The sequence below is a fragment of the Nicotiana attenuata genome, chromosome 6 (genome assembly GCF_001879085.1).
Source record: "Nicotiana attenuata strain UT chromosome 6, NIATTr2, whole genome shotgun sequence".
NCBI classification, from domain to species: domain Eukaryota; kingdom Viridiplantae; phylum Streptophyta; class Magnoliopsida; order Solanales; family Solanaceae; genus Nicotiana; species Nicotiana attenuata.
Window position 1 is genome coordinate 51,894,810 of NC_031994.1, and position 13,537 is coordinate 51,908,346.

Genomic DNA, 13,537 nt, shown 5'->3' on the forward strand with positions numbered 1-13,537 from the left:
GTGTAATGAGAAGAAACGAACTAAGTGGCACACCTCCTTTTCACCTATCCTGAAAGGGGTATAAGGGAGTTTTTCCAATTTAAATGACAATCGAAACGGGATTATTTATATTAAATTCAAAGTCGTCACTCGGGATAATTTATGGTATCCCAAGTTACCGATTTAAAATCCCGAATCGAGGAAGTTGACTCTTATTTATGGTCTGCGAACATAGAAATCCGGGTAAGGAATTATGTTAACCCGGGAGAAGGTGTTAGGCATTCCCGTGTTCCGTGGTTCTAGCACGGTAGCTTTGATCATACTTGGCCCAATCAAATTGTTTAATTACTTCTTTTAGAACCTATATGCATTTGCCTTTTTAATTAAGAAATTATCTTAAAACAGGTCACGCGTACGTGTACCTGTTTGTTTGGCGCGTCAAAAATCATGTCACGCGAATGTGTCCGCAATTAATAACGCTTTATTTTTATTAAGAAAGTTTAGTCGAAGTTGCGCGAACGCATACTCCGATTTTGTTTTTAGAATCGTAATTATGTCACGCGAACGTGTACACAATCACGATGGTACATTTCACGCGCCTAAAGCAAAACTACGAATATTTATTTTTAATATCTAAGTTAGAATATCAGTGAGGGCCATGGTGATCTAATTATGGATGGCACACCTTAATCCATTTTTAAGAATTGTACTTAACTAAAATAATCTAAGGATGTTTGGGTTTTAATCTATATTAAAGTTCAATCTAAACTTACATCATGACAAGTATGCATGGGACGACATACCAAGTATTTAATTATATATAGAAAATATGGACCAGCAGTAAACCCAATATTCTTTAAATATTTGGAGAGAAAAAAGCAAGACAGACTGGGCTCGACATCAAGCCCAGCAATGGAGACCAAAGCACAAGCCACTATAGCCAAACGGCCAGGTATTGGGCCCAGCCTTCATTGATCAAACACTCCATTGTTATAAACAGAACTATTGTATAAAATATAGGTAAAACTTAGCAAATTAGAACTGCTGAACCTGAAGGGCTTGGGATCGAGCCCCCAAAAAAACGAGAAAAAGACAATGAAACAATGCTTTCAACTCAGCCTCAGATGGACCGCCTGATATGCGCCAGAGTCTGGCCCAATCGCTCCTAATGAAGGGGGGGGGGGCTTCACCATTAAGGCCCTTTTGAGCTTAAGCCTTCTAACTCATATATAACCAAATAGCAGCTTTGAACAAAGGATACATGGGTGCCCAAATTATAAACTTAACTCTTAGTGGTCTATTGTTAATAATAACAGCATGGGCCATTCACATGCACTAACTAATTTCAAACAAGCATAAATATGATTCACCAGCTAATAAATACCAATATGAAATTATCATGCATTAACCTAACCTTAAATAACACTAATACTCATCATGACTTAATTGAATGTATTTACCCAACATGAGTCTAACACAGTCCCGAATATTATAGTTCTTTAAACAGTAATCAAATCTTTCAGGAACACATGAAATACTAAACCAACTCTAATATTTCAACCTAAACGTTTGGACTAACTGGATAAAAATAGACATCAAATTTACAGCAAAAAGAAATGAAACTTAGACCAATGAAAGAAAATGACAACAGGGGAGGAAAAGCAAGGAAAAATATTAAACAAAATGGATCTGGAGTTTTCATATCCACCTAGCATATTATAACTTCATGTTTTTGCTTTTCATAGTCTGTGAAGTACCTGGATACAACAACAAAGAAAGGAAAATCCTGAAATCAGCCAAGGTGAAATAGCAACAGAAAATAGCAACAAAGAACAGCAGTGATAATCAATACCACAACTTCAATAACCAGCCTCACTTCAGCTTAGAAACCCAAAAATTCTCATGAAAACCCTTTTAAGTTCTAAAGGAGAAACCAGAATGCAATTCGAGCCAACTTTTAATGAAAAGAATGTAGAAACCTTTTGGGGTATTTTTCAGAGTATCAATCTCTGATTTTTTGTGAAGGAAAAAGTCTATATATAGCCCTTAAGAGTGCCATGTGCTGAAGAGAATAATGGAATTGTTCCTTCAGCCACAAGGCATCTTTTTCAACCAACTTGGACATCTGGCTGTCCCTCATTGGCTTATGCATTTTGTGCAAACCAAATGAGGCCAACTGTCCCTATTCTAGAGCCTTCCAAATATAGAAATTATCTGAAAGTCCTTGTTTTGTTCCCAACTTAACCCCTAAGTTTTCGATTGTTCAATTAACCCCCTAGAAGTTCTAATGACTTACAGACTAAGGCAAACAAAACAAACGTCCATCAAAAGATCAGAATGCAAATTAAAAGGGCAATAGAATAAAAAATGATGCAATTCAAACTAAGACTAACCTAATCACTAAGTAAAAGTGTTTTATCTAATTAACTTGAACAAAGCTAGACTTAAACGACTAAAGCATCTACACAGTAATCAAACCAACATTCATTTAATTACAGAATACGGGAGAGGAACAGTTAAACAAGACAGAATAATCGATTCACCAGCACCCTAATTAAGCATAAACCTATGCAAAATTAACTTTAGATGAATAAATCTCAACATGCTTGATTAATCAAAAGGAACGAGCAGAAACAGTCAAAAGAAAAGAAAACCTAGAGTTGTGTTGACCCTAGACAAACAGCTAAAGAAAGAAAACAGATGCAGGAATAAACAAACAAAAGAAAGGAGAAAAGAGATTACCAAGACATCACTTCGAATTTGGAATCCATCAGAACTTCGGACAAGTTTCAATCGGGATAAAACGAACTTGAACGACCATTAATCGACTGTTCTCAACAAAGAAACAGTCAACTAATGGACGTTTTAGGTTCAAACAACCCAGAAATCGACTGAAAGTTGACAAGGAGACAGTTAGGGTTTAGTTCTCAAATCCGAAATTGGAGCGGTTTGAGAAAGATTCGAAGGAATTGGTTTGGGGATTTGGAAAGGGGAGATGACGTGGGTTGAATGGTAAAAATTTGGGGAGGTTTGAAAGGATTAGGATTTTGGGATTCCGATCTTAGATCTAAGATTCAAAACTTTTGGCAAGGATTTGAGGGAGATGGGTTGGAGATTTGGAAAGGGGAGGGCAAGGAGGTCACATGGTGTTAATTTGGTGGGGTTTGGGGCATCGCCGCCGCCGTGGGGCGATTTCCAGCAGGTGGTTGATGGAAGAGGCGGCGTGGGAACGAGGGCGGCTAGGGTTTGGTCCAACAAGAGGGGGAGCGACTGAGAGAGGGTTGAATGGGGGAGGGGGGTTGGTCTCGTTAGGACAGTTATATATTAAATGGAAGGGTAGTTCCCATCCGTTCGATTAAACGAAATCAACGGATGGGATTTAATGACCCAGGAAACGGTGTCGTTTGGTGTAGGGTGGGGCTGGTTGGACTGGGTGTTTGGTTTGGGCCTGGATCGGGGCGGGTTTGGGGCGCATTCGGGGCACAATTTTGGGCTTCAGCATTAATTGGCCCAGTGAAATTAGAGATCAAACTTTCTTTTTCTTTTTCCTTTTTAAACCTTTTTCTTTTGTTTTTCTTTTCTTTTTTCTTAATTAATAAAAATCCTAAATTAATCTATGTTGTAAAATCACACTAATTACTAAATCGTAAGATTAATACAAATTAAATGATCCTAAATTAAAAGAGAAAAACTACTAATCTAAAATTAAAGCTAAAAATACAAAAATGAGCTATTTTTGTGACTTTTATTTTAGAAAAATAATTAATTAACTAATTAATCCTAAAAACATGGGAACAAACATCTAAATGCAATGCATGGTATTTTTTGTATTTTTCATGATTTTAATAAAAGTAAACATGCACAGAAATGCGAACAATTAACACAAATTCCTACAAAAATCCTACAATATTGCAAACAATTGGGAAAAATCTATTTCTCTAATTTGTAGGAGTATTTCACATAGGGCAAAAATCACGTGCTCAGAGCTGCCCCTCTTTGCTCGGAAACACGAAGAGTTTTCGGGCAAAGATAAAGTTTGCGGACACGAGCGATTTTTGCCCTTTTGAATACTCCGTGGGAAGCATTTTTGAAAGATCTGAACGAACCTTGCTTTCGAGGTTGCCTACATATCCTTGGCTATAAAGGAATCAGGTCAGTGTAGTTCTGGAAGTTTTGGTAGCTGGGACTACCGGGAAGCTGTGATTTCATTGTTGTTGCTGCTGCTACTGCTTGCTGATCTCCTTATTATACCGAGATAAAATAAAAAGAAGCTAGACTAAACTATGATCTATGAATTACGAGAATCCTATCTACATATCTTCAAACTTGATCTTGCAGCTTCTGCGGCTCTGTTGTGCACCTTGAACTGTTGACTTGTACTCTCGAGGCGAGCTTCTTTTGTTTCTGACTTGAACTGAATTCTGAAGTGAATTCCCTTGTTCTCCAGGTGGGCGCCTGATTGCCGAAACATGAACCGTCTTCCCTTGTTCTCCAGGTGGGCGCCTAATTGCCGAAACTTGAACTGTTTTCCCTTATTCTCCAGGTGGGCGCCTGATTGCCAAAATTTGAACTGTCTTCCCTTGTTCTCCAGGTGGGCGCTTGATTGCTGGAACTTGAACTGTCTTCCCTTGTTCGCCAGGTGGGCGCCTGATGGCCGAAACTTGAACTGTCTTCTCTTGTTCTCCAGGTGGGCGCCTGATTGCTGAAACGTGAACTGTCTTGCCTTGTTCTCTAGGTGGGTGCCTGATTGCCGAAACTTGAACTGTCTTCCCTTGTACTCCAGGTGGGCGCCTGATTGTCGAAACTTGAACTGTATTCCCTTGTTCTCCAGGTGGGCGCTTGATTGCCGAAACTTGAACTGTCTTCCCTTGTTCTCCAGCTGGGTGCCGGATTGCCGAAAATTGAACCGTCTTCCCTTGTTCTCCAGGTGGGCGCCTAATTGCCGAAATTTAAACTGTCTTCCCTTGTTCTCCAGGTGGGCGCCTGATTGCCGAAACTTGAACTGTCTTCCCTTGTTCTCCAGGTGGGCACCTGATTGCTGAAACTTGAACTGTCTTCCCTTGTTCTCCAGGTGGACGCCTGATATTACAATAAAACAGACAAAGCAAAAGAAACTTTTCTGCCCCAGTTTGATACTGAGGACATCAATGAGTGTTAACCGAATCTTGTTATCAAAGAGCTCTAAGAATTTAAAAACTAAATCCCATTATCCTGAAAGTTTCAAATTAAATCTCATCTCAAAAGTGAAAACTTTAAAGCTAAATTATATTTCCTAAAGGTAGAACTTACGTCAGATCTTGTCATTTATGAAGGTCTCAGAAACTTACTAAATCCCGTTATCTAGGAGGGTCCTGAAAACTTACGGCCGAACCTGTCCGGCACATGCTTTCCTCACGGAGGGTTCCTCCAAAACAAACGATATTTCCTGCCCCTGTTTCAATCAAAGAAAAATCTTATCAGTTTGAAAATGTGTTGGTTAGTTCGCGGCATTCTTGCCGAAGGTGGCCTTTCACTGCCATGCTTTGTTCTGATTAGCTACCTCCGAGTGGCAAAGAATTGTTTGACCTTCTGATTGCACCTTAACCACAGGACCCTGAATGGCCTGAGTGCCTCATACTCAACCTGCTATTTTACATTTCTGTCCTTCCAATTTGAACCTCTGTATTTCTCCCAAAATTCACTAAACCACTCGACCACTTGAACCTCGGCTAACACCTTGTTTTCCATTTTGCATCATGCTATTTCTGGCATGCTTTGGCCGCATTTTGCTTTGTGCAATTTGGAAGTTGGTAATAAGCTTTGAAATCCTTTCTTAATTGCTTAACAAGGCTAACGTTGGAAAAGCCTTAGAGAAGTAGACCCAAAAGAAAATGAAATGCAATGACTTCAAGAGTTAGGAGTATAGAAGAAAATTCGAAACAGGATGACTGTTTGAGGAAGAAAAGAAAAAGAGACTTATCTGAGTGAGGCTGCTGGCATCAATGATCATGACATGCATTTCGGATTAATCAGCCTAGCCCCTTCAACCAATCACCTCTCAGTTTTCACACTTTATGCCCGGGGTTCCTGTAACCCAATTTCTTTGAAAAGTCAACAACCTTGTTCGGCTTGCGGCGCCTTGAAGGGTTTTCACCAACAAACCTCTCTCATTTGTTCATCTCTCAACTCACCGTTTCCTTACGGTGCCTGTGAGGGTTTTCACCAATAAGACTCTCTCATTTTAATTTCTCTCAGCTTCCCGTCGCCTTACGGTGCCCGTGAGGGTTTTCACCAATAAAACTCTCATTTATTCATTTTTCCTTGTGTAGAACGGAGTGCTGCCCCTGATGTGAATCATACCTCTAACTTGCTTGACTTGGCATCCCTCAAAGATCGATCGGAAGGTCTTTCTTTGGACCGTAATGTGGGCTTTTGGATAGGGTTAGAAAGAAAGGATATCATAAAGGCTCAAAACAAATTGAATGGGTTTAGAATTACAACTTTTGGAATCAGATCTTTTACAAAACCGCAACTTCTTCCCCAGTTTCCTTGCCTAGGGAATTTTGCATTTTATTTTGATGGGACCGAACCGCGAGGCTGCCTACGTATCCTTAAAAGGAATCAGGTCCAACGTAGTTCATGACATAGGAATTGCTTTGTTTTTGTTACTTTTCTTTTTTTTTTCTTCCTTTCTGTTTTCTTTTCTTTTCTTCTTCTTCTTTTTTTTTCTTTTGCATCTGTACTTCTTAACTTTGCTTCTGATTCCAAAGGAGGGGTATGAAAGAAAATAAAAGGCTCAAAAGGGGTAACAAAGGATAAAGTGTTTAGATAGCAGAATAAAATGCCTTCGTCATTCCAATCTTCAAAACATGCCAAGTACAAACAACACAATAACCAAAGAAATCATACATAATATCTTTTGACTGCATCAAAATTGATAGCCATATCTGCACACTTGCCTTTTATATCTGTTAAATACAAAGTACCATTGGACAACACTCTCGTTACAACGAACGACCCCTGCCAATTTGGGGCAAACTTGCCTTTTGCTTCAGCCTGATGTGGAAGGATGCATTTCAATACTTGCTGACCCACTTCAAATTTCCAGGGACACACCTTCTTGTTGTATGCTCTTGCCATTCTCTTTTGATACAACTGGCCATGACATACTGCCGCCAGTCTTTTCTCATCAATCAAACTTAGTTGCTCCAATCGGGTTTTGATCCACTCATCATCATCAATTTCTGCTTCAGCAACAATTCGAACGGATGGAATCTCGACCTCCGCGGGTATCACTGCTTCAGTACCGTATGCCAACAAATAAGTATTTGCATCTATTGAAGTGCGAACAGTAGTGCGATAACCCAGCAAAGCAAAAGGAAACTTTTCATGCCATTGCCTAGACCCTTGCACCATCTTTTGAAGTATCTTATTTATGTTCTTGTTGGCCGCCTCGACCGCTCCATTTTCCTTGGGGCGATACGGAGTGGAATTTCAATGCATAACCTTGAACTGCTGGCATACTTCTTTCATCAAATGGCTGTTAAGATTAGCACCATTGTCCGTGATGATTACCTTTGGAATTCCGAACCGACAAATGATGTTCAAGTGAACGAAATCAACCACTGCCTTCTTGGTCACAGATTTGAAAGTCATAGCTTCAACCCACATAGTGAAATAATCGATGGCCACCAGAATGAACCTGTGCCCATTTGATGCTGCTGGTTCAATTGGTCCAATGACATCCATGCCCCATGCAACAAAGGTCCAAGGTACGGACATTATATACAACTCAGATGGCAGAGAGTGAATCAAATTACCGTGTACCTGGCATTGATGACACTTGCGTACAAGGCTGATGCAATCTCGTTCCATGGTGAGCCAATAATACCCTGCTCTAAGAATTTTCTTTGCCAAAACATACCCACTCATGTGCGGCCTGCAAACTCCGGAATGCACTTCGGTCATGATAGTCGTGGCTTGTTTAGCATCTATGCATCTCAACAATCCAAGATCTGGAGTTCTTTTGTACAAAACTCCTCCACTTAAGAAAAATTCCACTTGCCAGACGTCGAATTGTTGTCTTTTGATCTCCTGTGGCCTGTACCGGATATACCACCACTTGATGTATTCGCAGATATCATGGAACCACGGTTCACCATCAAGTTCCTCCTCAACCACATTACAGTAAGCATGCTGATCACGGACTTGAATATACAAAGGGTCAATATAAGCCTTATCTGGGTGATGTAACATTGACGCCAGAGTAGTCAAAGCGTTAGCAACCTCATTATGGATCCTAGGGATATGCTTGAACTCTACTGATCTGAACCGCTGACAAAGGTCCTACAGACATTGTCGATATGGTATGAGCTTCAAGTCTCGAGTCTCTCATTCCCCCTGAATCTGGTGCACCAACAGATCTGAATCTCCCAAAACCAGCAATTCCTGGACTCCCTTGTCCACAGCTAACCTTAAACCCAAAATGCATGCTTCGTACTCTGCCATGTTGTTGGTACAATAGAAACGGAGCTGGGCTGTGACAGGGTAGTGGTGCCCCATTTCGAAAATGAGCACAGCTCCTATTCCAACACCTTTCGTGTTAGCGACCCCATCAAAAAAGAGTTTCCAACCGGGCTTTTCATCCTGCTCAACCTCATCAATATGCATTACCTCTTCATCAGGAAAGTAAGTCTTCAAAGGCTCATATTCTTCATCCACCGGGTTCTTAGCCAAGTGATCGGCCAAAGTTTGGGCTTTCATCGCAGTCCGAGTCACATAGACGATGTCAAACTCTGTGAGAAAAATCTGCCACTTTACGAGTCTTCCTGTAGGCATAGGCTTCTGAAAGATTTACTTCAAAGGATCCAGGTGAGAAATAAGGTAAGTAGTGTAGGACGATAAATAATGCTTTAACATCTGTGCTACCCAAGTCAAGGCGCAACAGGGCCTTTCAAGGGGAGTATGCTTAACCTCATAGGATGTGAACTTCTTGCTGAGATAATAGATGGCTTGCTCCTTCCTACCCGTGATGTCATGTTGACCCAACACACAACCAAATGAATTATCCATGACTATCAAATAGAGAATTAAAGGTCTCCCAGGTTCTGGTAGGACCAAAACTGGTGGGTTTGACAAATACACGTTGATCTTATCAAATGCCTCCTGGCACTCATCAGTCCATTTGACCGCAGTATCCTTCTTAGCAACTTAAATATAGGCTCGCAAGTTGTCGTAAGTTGAGCAATAAACCTGTTGATGTAGTTTAAACGCTCGAGCAGACTCATCACCTTAGTCTTATCCCTTGGGGGTAGCGATTCTTGGATAGCTTTGATCTTTGACGGATCCAACTCGATGTCTCGCCGACTGACTATGAACCACAACCGTTTCCCAGATGGAACACCAAATGCACACTTTGCGGGGTTAAGCTTAAGATTGTACCTGCGGAGCCTTTGGAAAATCTTTCTCAAGTCTGTGACGTGGTCGGACTGCTTCCTGGACTTTATGATCACATCATCTACGTAGACCTCAATCTCTTTGTGTATCATGTCATGGAATATGGTGGTCATTGCTCTCATGTACGTTGCCCCAGCATTTTCAAACCAAATGGCATGACCCGGTAGCAATATGTTCCCCACGGCGTGATGAATGCCGTCTTTTCCGCATCTTCCTCATCCATTAAGATCTGATGATATCCCGCATAGCAATCCACAAAAGACCCAATCTCATACTTGGCACAATTATCAATCAGAATGTGGATATTTGGCAATGGGAAGTTATCCTTCGGACTTGCTTTGTTGAGATCACGGTAATCAACACATACTCTGGTCTTACCATCTTTCTTTGGCACAGGCACAACATTAGCTAACCAAGTGGGATACCGCGTGACTCGAATGACCTTTGTATCAAGCTGCTTTGTGACTTCTTCTTTGATCTTCACACTCATGTCAGTCTTGAACTTCCTTAATTTCTGCTTGACGGGAGGGAAAGCTGGATTAGTGGCAATTTGTGGACCACCAAGTCGGTACTCAAACCCGGAATGTCATCATACGACCATGCAAAAATGTCTTTATATTCAAACAATGCTTTGATTATTTCTTCCCTGATTTGTGTTCAAGATGGACACTTATCTTGGTTTCTCTGACATTATCTGGATCTCCTATACTGATTGCTTCAGATTCATTAAAATTAGGGCTTGGCCGGAGATTCCTCATGCATGTCATGTCATTGAAACCAGTATAAAAAGAACTGTACAAAGAAGAAAAGAAAACAAAAATAAAACTATCAGGAATAATGGAAAAGGGAAATTGTATTTCATTAAAAATAAAGGATAGAAGGGTTTGTACATCAAAACAAGCGAAAAATAAAAATCTGGATTACAACCCTAGAATAACCCAGATAGAAAGGAAAACAAAGCAAACTACCAAAACTCCTTCTGAGTAGGGAGAGGAGTAGCCTTCCAATTGTTAAGCTTCACTTTTGGCCCGACGAACTACACATCCGCTTTGCTGGAACCTTCTCCAATTTCTACCATGTTCACCTCATCAAATAACCTCTGGAACCTTTCGATTAATTTTTCATCAATGCTAACCACAGGATTCGAAACTGCTGACACTGGGCGTTTCATGGCACCGGGTTTGACAAAGGACCTGAAGAGGCGCGGGATAGGCTTCGAAAGTGCCCACGCCTTCTTTTTCGCTCTTTTAGCCCTTTTCACATCTTCCCATGTGGGTCTGAATCCTAGACCAAACGTACCCAAGTTTTCAGGCAGAAACACTGGCTGCACGATACCTTGTAAAGAAACGCCCAGACCTTTGCCTGGCACAAAACCATTCTTTAGCATTTCAGACGCCACCATGACATATGCGGAGGCTAACTTTGGTCCTGGAATGCATTCGCCTTCTGGAACCTTCTTAACTGGCAAAGTTTCAGAAACTTGGTAGACCCAAGGCCCTTTATCATCTTCAGCCTCAATAAACGGGACGGAGGCATTATTGTAAGCACCCAGGATTTCATCACCGTGCACGATAACCTCCTGTCTGTCCCACTCGAACTTGACCATCTGGTACAAAGAGGACAGGATTGCTTTGGCAGCATGTATCCAGGGCCGACCCAACAGCAAATTGTAAGAGACAGCCACATCCAGTACTTGAAACTCCATTGTAAATTCAACTGGACCTATTGTTAGTTCGAGCACTATATCACCAACAGAATCTTTTCCCCCTCCATCGAAACCTCAGACACATATATTGTTCTTGTGGACCCGTTCAGTGTCAATTTTCAACTTGTGCAGAGTAGAGGGGGCAAATGTTCGCACTGGAACCATTATCCACCAACACCCTAGTAACCACAGAATCTTCACATTTTACTGTAAGATAGAGAGCTTTGTTGTGTTCAATACCTTCCACAGGCAACTCGTCATCCGAGAAGGTGATCCTGTTCACCTCAAATATCTTGTTGGCAATCTTCTCCAAATGGTTCACTGTGATTTTGTCGGGGACATGAGCTTGGTTCAGAATCTTCATCAGGGCCCGACGATGCTCATCTGAATGGATCAACAATGATAGCAAGGAAATCTGAGCAGGAGTCTTTCTCAACTGTTCCACGATGGAGTAATCTTGTACTTTCATTTTTCTCAAAAACTCCTCTGCCTCTTCTTCAGTGACTGGTTTCTTCACTAGAACTGGATTGTCTCTGAGTGTTGTAGCTTTCCTTAACTCCTCTGATGCTCGATCAACCACATTTGTAGAAGCACACTGCAGCCTTCAAAGAATTGAGCCCCGGATCTGCATAATGTCAATGCCTGGTAAATATCTGCCAGCACTAGAGGAGCAAGTGTGTGATCTTTCTTTGTAGTGAGGATTTGTGCAACTCTAGCCATGCGGGTATCCACCGTCCCTTCTACATTTGGAAAGACTATGATTCCCAGGAACGCAACTATGAAGGCGAACCTACGATGAATTTGCCAAATGTTCTTGTCCTGTTTGTTGTTCAATCCTTTTTCATGTGTTTCAAACCCGACCGAATGCCGGAATCTCGAATACAGAAATTGAAAGGATCAAGATCCTTTGTCCACATGAGCCTTCTTCATTTGCTTGCTGATATTATGAAGATCAAAGAATTTGTGCACAGATGGGGCTCTCGGGAATATCAGCTGTTGTTTTCTCAAGTCCTGGCCAAAATGAATGTATCCAGCTATTTCTTCCAGCGTAGGGGTGAGCTCGAAATCCGAGAAATGAAAGACATTATCCACAGGATCCCAAAAGGTTACCAAACCTTTGATCAAATCTTCCTGTGGCTTGATTTCCAAAATGTCGGTAAGAGCACCTAGCTGCTCTTTCACCCAGTCTTGACCATCTTCATCCAAATCATACCACCACATGCGCAACTGCAACTGAGCCTGCTCTATGACCAGTAGTTTCGGGTCTTGGACAGTGTTCATCTTGGTACCTATGAATGGTTAAGGTTAGGGTCGACTCTGGTGGATTTTTGCAGAAACAGCTCTTGACTCCCAAAGGAATGAGTAAAGGAAAATGACCCTTTCCCCTTCTACACGAAAGTGGCTGTTTCCGTAAATGTGGCCCCTTCATAATTTTAGGTAAATTTTGAGGCCGGGGGGAAGACACATTAAAAAATGATCCCTTACTGACAGACTTGTTCGTTCTCTACGAAAATAGCCCTTCGAGAACTGAAATATTCTAAGGCTATCTCGGTGAGAACGGCTTAAGACATAACCGAAGCTGGGTCGGCTTATTCTTGACTGGATACCTACCTACATCTTCATTTTATTTGGTTAATTTTGCAAAAAGAGGCCGAGCCCTATTTAGGTTGCCTACGTATCCCACATCCGGTGAGAATTAGACCTGCGTAGTTCGGGCAATTTTGACATAATTTCAAAAAAAAACATGAGTGACTCGTTTTGGAATGGCTCTTTTTGCTTTTTCTTTTTGTTTTTCTTTTTCAAATCCTTTTTTTGGAAAAAATTCGGCAGAGTTTCGGGACATTTTCAAATACCGAGATTTTAAAAATCGGGTTATTTCCTTTCTACGTCACTGTTGGTTTTTCCTTCAATTATCTTTCTCTAGCCGGTCAGCATGCAGGCCGAAACAAATAAATGATCACATAGCACGTAAGATGCATCAGGATGGTCTGTTATTTCGGGTACACCTTCCTAGACGGACTCAACCCCTGTGTTGAGTACCCTAAGTCAAATGTACATGATGCAACCAAACGTTCCTACTAGGGATCTGGCATGAGGTTATGTTATCTCGGTTTAAACCTAGGGTTGTGTTCTAGACAGGGCTTACCCTAGCCGACAACTCGAGCCGGGGTGGGGGCAACGTACCGGGAGCACGAAAGTCTGCCAGGCCTTGTTGCTGACCCTAACCTTGTTCTAATTGGTATGACTTCTAATAGAAAGTGGCCACGAATATGTGTGCACCAAAATTTTAGAAGACTCAGAAAGGTGGCGTAAGAAGGCATTTCAAAAAAATTCAAACAATATTGAAATGGCAAATAAACGACAATTAGCACATTGGGTTCACAAAATACAGTAATATTATCAATAAATAAATCCAAG